The sequence below is a fragment of the Aquarana catesbeiana genome, linkage group LG01 (assembly GCF_042186555.1).
Source record: "Aquarana catesbeiana isolate 2022-GZ linkage group LG01, ASM4218655v1, whole genome shotgun sequence".
Classification (NCBI taxonomy): Eukaryota; Metazoa; Chordata; class Amphibia; order Anura; family Ranidae; genus Aquarana; species Aquarana catesbeiana.
The window spans coordinates 741,924,481-741,939,594 of NC_133324.1; the positions used below are offsets into that span (position 1 = coordinate 741,924,481).

The following is a 15,114-nucleotide window of genomic DNA, read 5'->3' on the forward strand; positions in this document are numbered from 1 at the left end:
AGTGCCTCCTAGGGCCCTGTACTATCAGCAGTTGGTTTGGGGACTGTGAAAGAAAGGGAGGATCAGAATAGACAGGATTAAAAAAAACCTTACAAAATGTGGAGGATTTAACCCTAAGGTTCCACAGTGAATATAACAAGCATGCTTTACTGCATATACAGACGTATTTTACTGCTGTGGGTTTAGTAACACTTTAAAGTATTTCTCTTTAGTTCTAGGAGCAGAGGGTGGGGATCTGAAGTCTTCACACAGCCCACAGCTGTAAACCCCGATTAGAGGGAAGGGACACATCCTCCTTCACACAGTAGGAGAACAAGCATAGCTGTGGATTACAGGCTGTGCTGCGGCCTCTCCCCTGTCACCATTTTAAAGTGATTGTAAAGCTTTGTTTTTCTTTTAAAAATAACAAACATGTTTTACCTGCCTCCTCTGTGCAAGGGTTTTGCACAGAGTGGCCCCAATCCTCCTCTACTGGGGTCGCGCACCCAAAACGCAGGACCAGCAGCCCTGCGTTGTACAGAAGAACAGCGAGGGCCCACCCACATTCCTGAGCAGCAGACGAAGAAAGAAGGCATCCGACAGGGGAATAAGGAATAGAGCTGCACGATTAATCTTTAAGAATAGTTAACGTGATTTTTTTCCCTCTTGCGACAAGGAAAAAAAAAAAAAAAAAACCAGGCAGTCTACCAAGCATCACAACATTCTTCAGCTGCAGAACTAAGTATAAACATTGTAACATTTGTCCTTTAGATCAAAGGAATACACTTTGGTGTGTAAATGAGGGAAGTTTACCACTTATACACTAAACCTTTTTCTTACATTTGCTGATTTCAAGTTAAAAATCATTATTTTTTTGCTAGAAAATTACTTAAAGCGGGGGTTCACCCACACCGCCAAAAAAAAAAAAAAAATACTAAAAGCCAGCAGCTACAAATACTGCAGCTGCTGACTTTTAATACATGGCCACTTACCTGTCCCAGGGTCCAGCGATGTCGGCAGGGGACGCCGAGAACCCCCTCGGTTCTCGGCAGCTGCCGCCGCCACCCTAGGTGAGGGAATCAGGAAGTGAAGCGTTGCGGCTTTACTTCTCGGTTCCCTACTGCGCATGCGCGAGTCGCGCTGCGCGTCCCTAGTGGTCCCCGCTCTCTCCTGGGAGCTGTGTGTTTCCCAGGAGACAGCGCGGAGGGACGGGAAGAGGCGTAGACTCCCATGGGAGTCTATGCCGGAAGTGGGTGCAAATACCTGTCTTAGACAGGTATCTGCACCCCCCTCCCCCCTGAAAGGTGCCAAATGTGACACCGGAGGGGGGGAGGGTTCCGAAAAGCGGAAGTTCCATTTTTGTGTGGAACTCCGCTTTAAAACCCCCAAACATGTTTATTATAGCAGAGACCCTAGGGAATAAAATGGTGATTGTTGCAATATTTTATGTCACACTGTATTTGCGCAGCAGTCTTTCAAATACAATTTTATGGGGAAAAAAAAAAACTTGAATTATTTAAAAAAAAAAAAAAAAAAAAAAAAAAAAAAACTAAACAGTAAAGTTAGCCCAATTTTTTTGGTATAATATAAAAGATGTTATGCCGCGAGAATTGTAATCTTTATTCTAAACAGAAAAATCGTGATTCTCATTTTGGCCAGAATCATGCAGCTCTAAAAAGGAATAAAAAAAATTCTTTCCCCATAGACACACACATGCATTTACTCCCATGCAGGGAGGGATAAGATGGTCCACTGCATGGGTAAATTTAAACACATTCCAGGGTTAGGCTTCAAAATAAAAATAATTCAATATATACCAGCCAACTATAAATTGTCAAAACTGCTACTAAAAAAAGATTAAAACAATTTTTATATCTGTTGCTTTTCTGTTGGAATGCTGTTTGAGCGCTCCACAAATATGTGGCCTGCAATGTTATGGGAACAGGCACCAAAAGATAAAAGGATATTTCTAACAAAAGCAACTGTGTAGTTAGTGCAAGTCAAAATCTGTTCATTCACGTCAATGTTAAAGTGCTCCTTTTTCGTAACGCAAAGTTAAAGTGGAACCCAAAAGGAAACCTTTTTTATATTGGGTAGAGTAAGGGGGGAGGGGTTATAACTTGTCAGCTTTCGGGGTTTTTTTTTTTTTCAGCTGTGACTTATTGTGGAGATTTCCATTCACTTCCTGTCTCATTGCCAAACTAGGAAATCTCTCCTAAGCAGGAGAAACTCTTTTGGGCAAAAAGGCAAATAGAGTGGGTGAATCTCTTAAATGGGGGCACAGGCAGTAATAAAAACCTGATGGATTAAAACAACCTATCTATGCAGGTCTGTACAGACCACTGGTTAAGGGGGTGAAGAAAGTATCAATGGGCTACAACTGCTCTGTTGCCACATGCTGGGTCAAGCACCACCATCTTCCTTTTTATGTCATTGGAAGCTGGTTGTCTCTCCAGGTTCTCAAAGCCAAACCCTGACGACAAGCCACCAGGGTCCACCCTCTGTATGTTTCTGCTCCTGCAGCCTCCTGAGATGCCTAACAGGGATATCACAGGAAATTGCAGGAGCAGGGACACTTCATTTTAGTGGAGTAAAAAAATTTTTTAAAAACGTAAACAAATACAAAATCAGCTTGTTTTAATCCCTTCAAGACGGAAGGTAAAACAAATCCTAACACCTGAACACAATTTTGCAACTTTGACATGTGTTAATACATATCAATGCACGTACTTTGTGTAGCCAGGTGAATTATACCTGGTCTGTTTCAGGACAAATTGGGCTTTCATGTGATGGCAAAAAGGTAATGGACATTTTTTTTTTTTTAAAAATCAAAGAAACTGATTTAAAAAAAAAAAAAAAATTGTAAAAAATTTTAATTTTTATAATTTAGCTTTAGATTTCTTTCTGTTTCCTATACCATACCACCAAAGACCAACCCAAAATAAAATTCTCCTGTTCCTGACGATCGCAGCAATCCCACATGTCTATGTTACTTCTTGTTTGTAACACAGTAGGGCCTAGAAGCAATAGCACGCATTTTGTTTTGTTTTTATCCTACCTAAAGCACACCGGCACTAAAACACTAAGTGATACTAATTTTAGGGCTGGGGAAAAAAAATCGATTTAAATCTTGAATCGAGTTGAGAGGTCAAATCAATTCAAAATTTAACCAAAATTGATTTTTTTTTTTCACCGCGCCGGTGATGAGGAGGCCAGATGCCGCGGACTAGGCCGAAGCCGCCGCCTTGCCTAAAAACTACTGCCTGCAGCTCCTCAGGACCAGCGCGATGTCCAAAAAAAAAAAAACTTGCTTTTGAATCGTGAATCAAGTTTTTTTTTTTTTTTTTAAGAAAATCTCCCAGCCCTAACTAATTTTGCCCCCAATTTTAAACCCAACACTAACCCTGGCACTGATCTAGCCATTTATTTATTTTTTCCATACACTTTAGGTTATTTACATGTTTTCTCCCCTAGCAGGGAGAGAAGGGTACAGTGTATTTTTTTTTTTAAAAACAACAAGGGTGGACTGCACAGTGAATGATCACTGTGATAACCAATCAGAGGCTATCAAAGTGACCAGGAACCGGGACTCACAGTTCCCAATTAATAGTATGAGACCCCCGGTGAGAGCCCAATCTCTGTTCTTGAAGCTTGCTGTGTAACGTGCTCCAAGCATAAACGTGCGCATATATGCGGCCTCACAGAAAAACATCCACTTAAATGAGCCTGCTTATATGTGTACAAGCAGAGGCAAGGTGTTAAAATGATGAGAAAAACTTGTTTTGAATTTTAAATGTGAAAAAAGTGAATGCTAGGCATATATAAAAGGACACAAATTAAACCAGCTGCAAAAGCATTAATAAAACATTAAAATTACTTTATATAATTTACATATTTATAGTAATATAAGAACCTGAATTTGACCTGGCATTAGCTTCTTTGCCATGCCTATATAGTAGGGCTGGAATGTAAGAGGAAGAATCAACACAAGGAGCCACTCAGTTCATGTGCTGACAGGAAACATGCTGATAGAAAGAGAAAGCAGACAGAGAGACGGGCTCATAATAGCTGCTTTGCCTTTGACTGTCCATTCAAAGGCTGTGTGGTAGGTTCAGGAAGACCTGGGCTCAGTAGAGGTGGATTTAGTAATGATGGCCATCAAACTGAGGACATTTGAAGGTTGAAGAAACACTCTGGATAAAATCTCTACTGAAAATAAATTTAGCAACAAATGCTAGTTTTATTTGATCTTGTAATTGTCTATTTGTATCTTATTATTCAGCTGGAGCTCTGCTTTAATATGCTTTCCATAGCAGTGTTTCATTGTAAATAAATCGCTCATAAAAAAATAATTTCCAAAACATACAGTAATTCATACAAGAAAAAAAAAAAAAAAAAATCACTGACAAACCAACCTGCTCCAGTCGATGACTCTGTGAAGGCAGACTGATTGTGGCTCTCAGAAATTTTTTTTGGCAGTAGAAGGTAGGTAGCTTCCAGGGGTCCTGACGTCAGGAAGGGAGTAGCACATCCATGATGAGGATGGTATTCACCTATTTCTTTAAACTTCAGCTGTCAGTTTACAGTTCATCGGTTTAAGATTTAACTGCATGCAGCAGAAATTCTCTAACCTCACTCTTCCTTAGGATAAGAAAGTATTACCCAAAGTCTTTAAATGCGCAGCATGCGTCCACTCAGTCATGTATCCCTCAGGCTTTTCTCATGTGCGGAAGTTGGCAAACGAAGTCAGGTATCCTGTGAGCCTTGGATCATTTTTCAGATATGAGCTGGAAGCTGATAACCTGTAGTGAAGGGAATTTTAAGATTAAAAACGTAAACACAAATACTATGCTTACCTCAGCAAAAAATAGTGAAATACTTCATAGGTGTTTTTCAACTAAATTACCCATCGTGCTAAGACTCATAGTTAGCCAAACACTGGTAGAGTCCCTTCAGAAAATAAAGACCATTAACCTACCCATCCAATATAAAGTGAAATTCTAAAAGATGGTCAAGAGTTCAGATGTTTTATTCTTTGTGTCTGATATTTATACACACTAAATTATATATATATATATATATATATATATATATATATATATATATATATATATATATATATATATATATATATATATATAATTTATCCCCCCCCCCCTTTTACTCATTTTCAAACCATCCCAGCTAAACTACAGTTCACTAAACCACCATAGCTACAGCAAAAAAACATCTGGTGTGCATGCTTGAGAAGGTGCTGAGCAAACTTACACACCTTGGTCACCTAAGAAAAGGGATACAATACACATAAGGCGCAAGTTTTTGAACAATGTCATTGTCAGTCTAAACCCAAAATCTACCTGACCCCTTAGAATCCATTTACACCTGCGCGTACTGCTGCGACACCTACTGCGCCGCGGTTTTTTCTATAGCTTTTTTTTTGTGTTTTTGAGGATTATTTTGAAGCAACATTGTTCTCCCTCAGCTCCAAAAATACGCTAAAAAAGCTCCAAATTTTAGCACAGAGCCAGGCACGTTTGGCGTTGCGATTTTTGGCAGTCGTCAATCTTGGCAAAAATGCACCACATTTGGGGTGCCATTAGGAAATAGTGGCATCGCAAACATGTTCTGTGTTTTCCTGCGATTGTGGAATCATGGGCAGAATCGCACGATTCCCGTACGCTCAGGTGTGAATGGAACCTAAGTACACTGCTGCTGGTAAACAAACGTCCAGAGGCAGTTGGTTGCTTTTTTCAGCTGCCCCTGAACTCATCCAATATTATCTTATGTGTACATGTACACTGGTTCGTTTAATGTCATTTTTGAGGCAGGTGAGTTTAGAGGAAAGCAAAAAAAATGAGTTCAGACGCTGAGTTTAGAGGCATTTCAAGTGCCAAACGCTTCTAAACGCGGTAACTTGCATTTAGCCGTGTTTCATTTACCGGCGTTATTCATTTTTGGCTATTTTAAAAATTTTTTTTTTTTTAAATTGTTTTTCAAATGCTTCTAAACGCAAACGCAGCTAAAACGCGGCTAAGCGCAGCATGTAAATGCTGCAAAACGGACATTTTAAACATGGGTTACTACTATCTGTCAAGTTAAATCGTTCAGGAGAGGTTTTAAAAACGTCCTGTGTATATTAAGCCTAACTAACAATTGATTCTCAAATTTTCTCAAAAAAAAAATAAATAAATAAAAATTGCTGATCACCGCTATTACTAGTAAAAAAAAATAATAATAGAAAAGTAATAGAAGTGCCATAAATCTATCCCCTATAACTTTGGCGCAAACCAATCGTCTATTGTGATTTTTTTTTTTTTTTTTTTAACAAAAATAGGTAGAAGAATACATATTGGCCCAAACTGATGAAGACATTTTTTGGGATATTTATTATAGCAGAAAGTAAAAAAAAAGTGGGTCTTTTAAAAATTGTTGGTTGTTTCTGCTTATAGCGCATTAAATAAAAAAACGGAGAGGTGATCAAATACCACCAAAAGAAAGCTCTATTTGTGGGAAAAAAAGGACATCAATTTTGTCTGGAAGCATCCCTTGTAATAGGAATGGTGCGTAACAGGTCCTCTTTATGGAGAGATGTGGGGTCTATAAGACCCCACATCTCTCCTCCAGGAAGGAAAGCATCAGATCAAAAAAAATAAACAATTTAGGATCTCATGCTTTCCAGCCGAGATTGCGGCTTTGTTTACAACCGCGGCCCGGACATGACGTCATAAAGCCGCGCCCGGGCCTCCAACGGTCAGAGATGACCGGTGACCATCTGGTCACCGGAAATCTCTATGCTCATCATCCGGCAGCGGCGGATTATTTCTCCAGGTCCCCGATGGCATTGGAGAGCTCGGAGAAGTACCGAGGGCGGCAGATGTGGGCTGGGCACGAGCCGCGCTGCGCTCTGTGAATGGCCAAGCAATCTTCTGGGACCTGCAGGGAGGAAGGGGGGAGAGGTGAACTTCCTTCTGGCGCCGTGGAGCAGCTCATGCACACTGCAGTTTAAAGGCTCCTACAGGCTTTTAACCGCTTATTGTTTTCTGCATAGAAACTCCCCTCCATGTTAGCCAATGTGTCCATGCACACTAGGGCTTTTTCAGGCATATGCTCCTACAGGCAGAAAAAAACCCCACCAAACATTTTTCAGAGGAGCTAGTGCCCCTAAGAGCTCAAATGAGCTCAAAAGAGCTAAAAAAAAAAAAAAAAAAAAAAAAAAAAAGCTAAAAAATGCATAAATAAATAAATAATAAAAAAAATGCTTATGCTAAAAAAAAAAAAAAAACTCGAAAGAGCTCAATTAAAACATGAGGAAAAAAAAAGAACAAAGCTTCTTCAAGCTTTTACAGGCAGCAATAAGGCCCTTTCACACTGGGGCGGTGGGGGCGTCGGCGGTACAACAGCGCTATTTTTAGCGCTGCTGTACCGTCGTTCTTGCAGCGGTATTCGGCCGCTAGCGGTGCGGTTTTAACCCCCGCTGGCGGCCGAAAAAGGGTTAAAATTCCTCGTACAGTGCGGCTATAGCCGCGGTATTGCCGCGGTATAGCCGCGCTGTCCCATTGATTTCAATGGGCAGGAGCGGTGAAGGAGCGGTGAATACACCGCTCCTTCACCGCTCCAAAAAAGCGGTTTGCAGGACTTTTTTCACCGTCCTGCCTGCGCACCGCTTCAGTGTGAAAGCCCTCGGGCTTTCACACTGAACAAAGAGCGGAGGCTGTTTAGGGGCGGTTTGCAGGCGGTATTTTTAGCGCAATACCGCCTGCAAACCGCCCCAGTGTGAAAGGGGTCTAAAAGCTCAAACGCCTGCAAAAAGCAGCTTCTTTTTTGAGCTGCAGTGTGCATGAGCCCTAAAGGTGATCCTCCATGTACACAAAGTTTAGATTTTAGTTTTGGGTGTATTTTACCACATACATTTTTGTATATGAAGGTAAAGCTTTGAATTGTTCAATGGAGGGTTTTCATGGGTGAATTAGTATGAAAGGAAAAAAATTGGATTTTTTTAAGTTTACAGGGCCACAAAAACTAATTGTATTTTAACAATGCATACTTTGAGCTATGCTAAAAAGTAAGTCAGTCAGACCAATAAGAGCAACAGATAGTGATGTGGTTGAGCACAGCTGGTGTTTTCAGAGGGTGTGCGATTCTGTGTTTTGAGGGTGTGCATCAATACCAGCTCTGAACCGAGCACTGTCACAGCAAATAAAAACAAAACAATTATTTACCACTGCCACCCATTAACTCAACGGTTACCACGTATTATACCAGAACAGTAACTATTAAAGGAGCAGTAGACAAAAAGTGTACGGAATATAGTACAGTATAGCCTTAAAACAACCCAAACATATTGGATTCAAAATTAACAACACCTGCTAGCACTATATCTTTTAAGACAAACCATGCTTATAAACAAAGCAATTGACTTCCTGCCACAAGCCACAAATAGCATCCATACTACTGCAACTAACCAGCTGATTCAGCACTCATAGTTGACATATAGTCATCATACTTTTCCTAGATGTACTAGTAATATAAGCTTACAGTGGTTATAAAGCCTAAACATTTTCTTACCTTAAAAAGGGGTTGTTAACACTCTATTTTTTTTCTTTAACCACTTGCTTATTGGGCACTTAAACCCCCCTCCTATCCAGACCAATTTTTAGCTTTCAGTGCTGATGCACTTTGAATGACAATTGAGCGGCCATACAACACTGTACCCAAATTAAATTTTTATAATTTTTTTCCCCACAAATAGAGCTTTCTTTTGGTGGTATTTGATCATCTTTGTGGTTTTTATTTTTTGTTAAAAAAAAAAAAAAATTATATTTTGGTAAATTTTAAAAAAGGTAGATTTTTCTCCTTCATTGATGTACGCTGATGAGGCGCACTGATGGTGACCGACAGGTGGCAGTGATTGGCACTGATGGGTGGCACTGATGGGTGGCAATAATGGGCACTGATTGGCACCACTGGTGGGCATTGATAGGTGGCACTCGTAGGCACTGTCAGGTGGCAATGGCAGGGGGTACTGGTGGCACATATGAGGCAGAATTGCCTCTTACTCTCCGGGACCGATGTCCCTTGCAGATAAGCCAGTGATCGGCTAAGTCGGCTGCTCAGTGTGACAAGTTTTTTCACCTTCATGCGGCTATAAACCTCAGACATGAAATATGATCAAAGCATATCCCTCTATAGTGTGTACTTGTCTTAGTTAAGAGCACCAAGTGGTTCACACGTATCCAGAGCGAATTTCCCCTCCATTTTCACTGCCATTTCGAAAGCAGCTGCGATTTCCACATACAGTGCAGATGCAAATTTTTAGAGCCAGTGGCCACCGACAGTTTTACCCACTTGCCGACCGGCTCATGCCGATATACGTCAGCAAAGTGGCACGTTGCCACGAATCGACGTATATGAACGGCGGGCTCGTTTAACCACTTCAGCCCCGGAAGATTTGGCTGCTCAATAACCAGGCTATTTTTTGCGTTACAGCACTGGGTCCCTTCCACTGACAATTGCGCAGTCGTGCAACGTTGTACCAAAACAAAATTGCCGTCCTTTTTTTTGGTGGTATCACCTCTGCAGGTTTTTACGTACCAAGTATGAACAACGATCGCTCTCCTCACCCAGACAGTCCAATCCCCGCACAGTTAGAATCACTCCCTAGGTAACACAGTTAACCCCTTGATCACCCCATAGTGTTAACACATTCCCTGCCAGTGACATTTGCACAGTAATCATTGCCTTTTTATAGCACTGATCGCTGTATAAAATGTCAATAATCCCAAAAAGGTGTCAAAAGTATGTCGCAGTACTGCAAAAAATAAATAAATAAAATAATCACAGGTCACCGCCATTACTAGGAAAAAAAAAACCAAAAAAAAAAAAAACAAAAACACAACAATGCCATAAATCTATCCTCTATTTTGTAGACGCTATAACTTTTGCGCAAAATCAATCAATATACGCTTATAGCGTTTTTTTTTTTACCAGAAATATGTAGAATACATATTGGCCTAAACTGATGAAGAAATTTGTTTTTTAAAAACATTTTTTGGGGATATTTATAATAGCAAAAAGTAAAAAATAGTTTTTCTTTTCAAAATTGTCGACCTTTTTTTGTTTAAAGTGCAAAAAATAAAAACCGCAGAGGTGATCAAATACCACAAAAAGAAAGCTTTGTGGGGAAAAAAAAGGACCAATTTTGGGTACAACGTCGCATGACCACACAATTGTCAGTTAAAGTGACGCAGTGCCGTATCGCAAAAAATGTCCTGGTCATTAAGCAGGAAAATCTTCTGGGGCTTTAGTGGTTAACAATAGCTGGTTGTTAAGGAGCGGACTGGGAAGACGGCCGCAGTGTCCTTAACAATGGATGCCTCATGAACTGCCAGTGGGGTTGCCCGCTGACAGCTGAATGTAATAAAACAAAAAAAAAAAACAAAAAAAACACATTGCCGGCAATAAATCTGGTATGGATTTTGAGGGGAACCCCCACACCATTTTTTTTTTTTTAAATATGCAGTGCCCCCCCTCTAAGTCCATACCAGACCCTTATCCAAGCATGCAACCTGGCAGGCCAGGGCACTGATAGGTGGAACGGATGGGCACTGAGAGATGGCACCGATGGACATTGATGGGTGGCACTGATGACACTGATGGGTGGCATTGCTGGGCATCACTGATATATAATGGTGCCAGTCAGTTGTGGGCACTGATTGGCACAGATTGTGCATAATTTGCACATGTGGATGGCCATGGGGTACATACCTGGCCATCCACATGTTGCCCCCTTCCCTGGTGGTCTAGTGTGGGCATCCAAGGGGGGGGGGGCTGCGCTGATAAACAATCAGTGCAGACCCCCCCTGTCAGGAGAGCCGCCGATCGGCTCTACTCGCATCTGTCAGATGTGAGTGAGGAAAAATAGGATTTTTTAAAACAGCTTACCTGTAAAATCCTTTTCTTTCGAAGGACATCACGGGACACAGAGCCACAGTAATTACTGATGGGATGTCCCAGAGCAATGCTACCTGAGGGGGGGGAACCACGACCAAGTAGGGTGCAATCAGACCTGAGGACCCTGTACCGCTGCCTGCAGCACACTACGCCCAAAGGCGATATCCTCATGCCTTCTCACATCCACCTGATAGAATCTGGTGAATGTATGAACTGAAGACCAGGTTGCGGCCTTGCAGATTTGAGCCATAGAGGCCCGGTGATGCACTGCCCAAGAAGCACCAATAGCCCTTGTGGAATGTGCCCTGATCTGAAACGGAGGAATCTTCTGTTTCAAACCGTAAGCTTGAATGATCAACTGTCGAATCCATTTAGAAATGGTAGCTTTTGACGCTGCCTGTCCTCTATTGGGACCCTCTGGCAGCACAAACAAAACATCCGTCTTGCGGATCGGAGTAGTTGCCCCTAGATAGGCCTTAACTGCTCTTACTACATCCAATGAATGTAGAGATCTCTCTTCCGGATCTGGGATCTGGAAAAAAGGAAGGTAGAACAATGTCTTGGTTTAAATGAAAATCAGAAACCACCTTCGGTAAAAAATTAGGATGAGGGCGTAGTACCACTCTATCCTTGTGTATAATCAAATAAGGCTCCTTACAGGAAAGAGCTGCTAATTCTGATACTCTTCTAGCAGAAGAGATGGCCACCAGAAAAATTAATTTCCTTGTCAACAAGACCAAAGGAATCTGACTTATTGGTTCAAAAGGCCGTTTCTGTAACACAGCCAGGACCAAATTCAAGTCCCAGGGGTTTAGGGGCGCTTTAACCGGAGGATTAAGACGCATCACCCCCTGCATAAAGTTTCGGACCAAAGAATGCGAAGCAAGTGGCCGCTGAAATAATACTGATAAAGCAGAGACCTGGCCCTTGATGGTACTCAAGGCCAGCTTCATCTCTAATCCCATCTGTAGAAAATCAAGGATTCTACCTATGACATATTTCCTGGGATGCCAACCTCTGGATTCACACCAGGTTATATAAGCCTTCCAGACTCTATGATAAATCATCCTGGAAGCTGGCTTCCTTGCATTAATCAAGGTAGATATGACAGGACCTGAGAGCCCACGACTCTTCAGAACGTGGGTCTCAATAGCCAAACCGTCAAATTTAGCGTTTGTAAGGCAGGATGGAACACTGGACCTTGAGATAACAGGTCTGGGCGTTCCGGTAGTGTCCACGGGGAACCTACCGTCATCCTTACTATTTCTGCATACCAAGTCCCTCTGGGCCAAGCGGGGGCCACCAGAAGTACCGACTTCCTTTCCTGCCTGATCCTGCGAAGGAGTCGTGGTAGTAGCAGAATAGGCGGGAATGCGTAAATCAGTGAGAACCGATGCCACGGAATCACCAACGCATCCGTCCCGCATGCAAGAGGATCTTTTGTCCTTGCCACAAATCTGTCTATCTTTTTGTTGAATCGGGATGCAAAGAGATCTACATCTGGAACCCCCCATCTTTGGCATATGGCCCAAAAGACGTCGGGATGCAGAGACCATTCCCCTGGAAGTAACTGCTGGCGACTTAGATAGTCCGCCTGCCAATTTTCTATTCCCGGGATGAAAACTGCCGATATGCATGGCACATGCATCTCTGCCCAGACTAAGATCTGGTTCACCTCTTTTTGAGCAGCTCGGCTCCGGGTGCCTCCCTGATGATTGACATAAGCCACTGCTGTGGCATTGTCGGACTGGATCCTGACCGGACAACCCTGTAGCCTGATAGTCCAGGCTTTTAGAGCTAGATGTATCGCCCGGATCTCCAGAATGTTGATGGGTAAGGTCCTCTCTGTCTTGGACCATACCCCTTGGACCGCAGCCTGTTCCAGAACTGCTCCCCAACCTGACAGACTGGCATCTGTTGTTACCACCGTCCAGGTAACCAGTAGAAAGGATTTCCCCTTCTGCAGGTTTTCGGGTAAGAGCCACCAATTGAGGCTCTGACGCACCGCATGCGACAGGTGCATCGGAAAGTCTAATGCCTGAACCTTCTTGTTCCAGGTCGACAGAATACTGTGTTGCAGCATTCTTGAGTGAAACTGAGCATAGGGAACTGCTTCGAATGAAGACACCATCTTCCCTAGTAGCCTCATACAAAGGCGGACTGAGGGACCCTTCTTGGTCCTTACTGTCAGAATCAGCTCTCTCAAAGCAGTGATCTTTGCCTGGGGTAGAAATATTTTCTCCTGGCTTGTATCTATAATCAGACCTAAATACTCCAGTCTTCTTACTGGTTTTAGGAAAGACTTTTCTAAGTTGAGGATCCAACCCAGGTGTTCTAGATACCTGACCGTGGTCCTCAAGTTTCCATTCAAAGAGGCTACCGACCGGTCTATCAAGAGCAGGTCGTCTAGGTATGCTATGACAGCTATACCCTGAGCCCTTAATCTGGCCAGAGGAGGAGCCAAGATCTTTGTGAACACTCGAGGTGCAGTGGCTATCCCAAAAGGCAGAGCCAAAAACTGGAAATGGCGCCCTCCTACCTCGAAGCGCAGAAACTTCTGATGAGCAGGAAAAATGGGCACATGCAGATATGCATCTCTGATGTCTATTGATGCCAGAAATTCTCCTCCCTGCAGGGTGGGAACTACTGTTCGAATTGATTCCATGCGGAAGGATTGAATCCTTAGGAATCGGTTCAGATCCCTTAAGTCCAAAATGGGCCTGACATCCCCATTTGGCTTTTGGACCGTAAAAAGGTTGGAATAGAAGCCCAATCCCTGGTCCTTTGCGGGAACTATCATAATGACCTCCTGCGACAAAAGTCGCTCTAACGCTAGAAGGAGCGACTGCTTCTTCTCTGGGTCTCTGGGAACATTTGATCTGAGGAACCGAGGAGAAGGGAATTCCTGAAACTCCAGCTTGTACCCTAAGGTTACCGTGGAGACTACCCATCTGTCCTGGAAGTCCTCGTGCCAGAGCCCTGGGAACTGTCGCAGTCTTCCCCCCACTCGAGTGAGCGGGGGCGCCCCCTCATGCAGAGGTCTTAGTGTTTTGCCTAGTAGGCTTCTTTCCCCAGGACTTCTTTTGTCCCTGGGGTTGACTCTTGTCTCTGGACCCCGATGGAGGCGGCCGTCGAGACTGCCTGGAGGCTGAAGCCCCCGGCGCTGGGGAAAGAGTCCGTTTGAAAGAGGGACGCTTACTCTTCTTCTTGACAGGTAAGAGAGTGCTTTTCCCACAAGAGATTCTCTTGATATAGTTATCCAAGTCCTCTCCAAACAACCTTGCACCACGAAATGGAAACCCAGCCAGTAGCTTCTTACATGGTGCTTCGGCTGACCAATTTTTCAACCATAGGATTCTACGTATATGCACCAACCCCAGTGAAAGACGGGAGGTTTGCACGATAGAATCTCTAATGGCGTCAACCACAAAGCATAAGGCCGCTGGAAGGTTAGCAAACCCCTGGGCCTGCTGTTCAGGTAATACTTTGATGACCTGCTTAACATGGTCTCTTAAGTATTGACAGAGTCCAATCGCTGCTACTGCAGGTTGGGCCACTGATCCTGCTAAGGAGAAAACATCCTTCAATAGGGATTCCATCCTTTTATCTACAGGATCCCTGAGCATCTGAGCATTGTCTACAGGACAAGTCAGGCTATTATTTACGGAGGAAATGGCGGCATCAATAGCCAGTATTCCCCACATTTTAATAAACTTTTCTTCCATCGGATAAAGTGTTGAAAACTTTCTCGGCGGAAAAAAACGTTTGTCTGGGTGACACTGGCGTAAAAACTGAGGTATCCCTGCAGGGGGGAGGGATTATATAGGGGGTTGAACTTCCTGATAGGGTGTGCCAGTGTCCAATCACCAGTGATACCTATATAACCCATCAGTAATTACTGTGGCTCTGTGTCCCGTGATGTTCGAGAAAGAAAGCCGATCAACAGCTTTTCCTATTGACATCGTGATCAGCCGTGATTGGACACGGCTGATCACGTGGTAAAGAGCCTCCGCCGGACTGACTGACGGACTGACACACCGCTCCACCGATCGCCGCGATGCGCACCCCCACGTGCGTGCGGCGGCTGTTATCCTGCTGGACGTCATATGATGTCCAGTCAGGATAACTGAACGACCGCCCAGCCGTCAATCTGCTATAGGTCGGGCGGGAAGTGGTTAAATAGCC

At 43.2% G+C, this 15,114-nt stretch overlaps 1 protein-coding gene across 5 annotated transcripts in view; it reads right to left on the reverse strand.

Annotated features, from left to right (window-relative positions):
- FBXW7 (F-box and WD repeat domain containing 7) overlaps nt 1-15,114 on the reverse strand; it is a 350,901-nt gene that overhangs the window by 312,367 nt on the left and 23,420 nt on the right. For 4 of the 5 annotated variants that reach the window (XM_073605052.1, XM_073605081.1, XM_073605062.1 and 1 more), the window contains one exon: nt 4,395-4,781. The exons of the other annotated variant lie outside the window; for it this stretch is intronic. The gene's annotated coding sequence lies outside the window, so the exon portion shown is untranslated. The remainder of the gene's footprint in view (nt 1-4,394; nt 4,782-15,114) is intronic. 5 annotated transcript variants of the gene reach the window in all.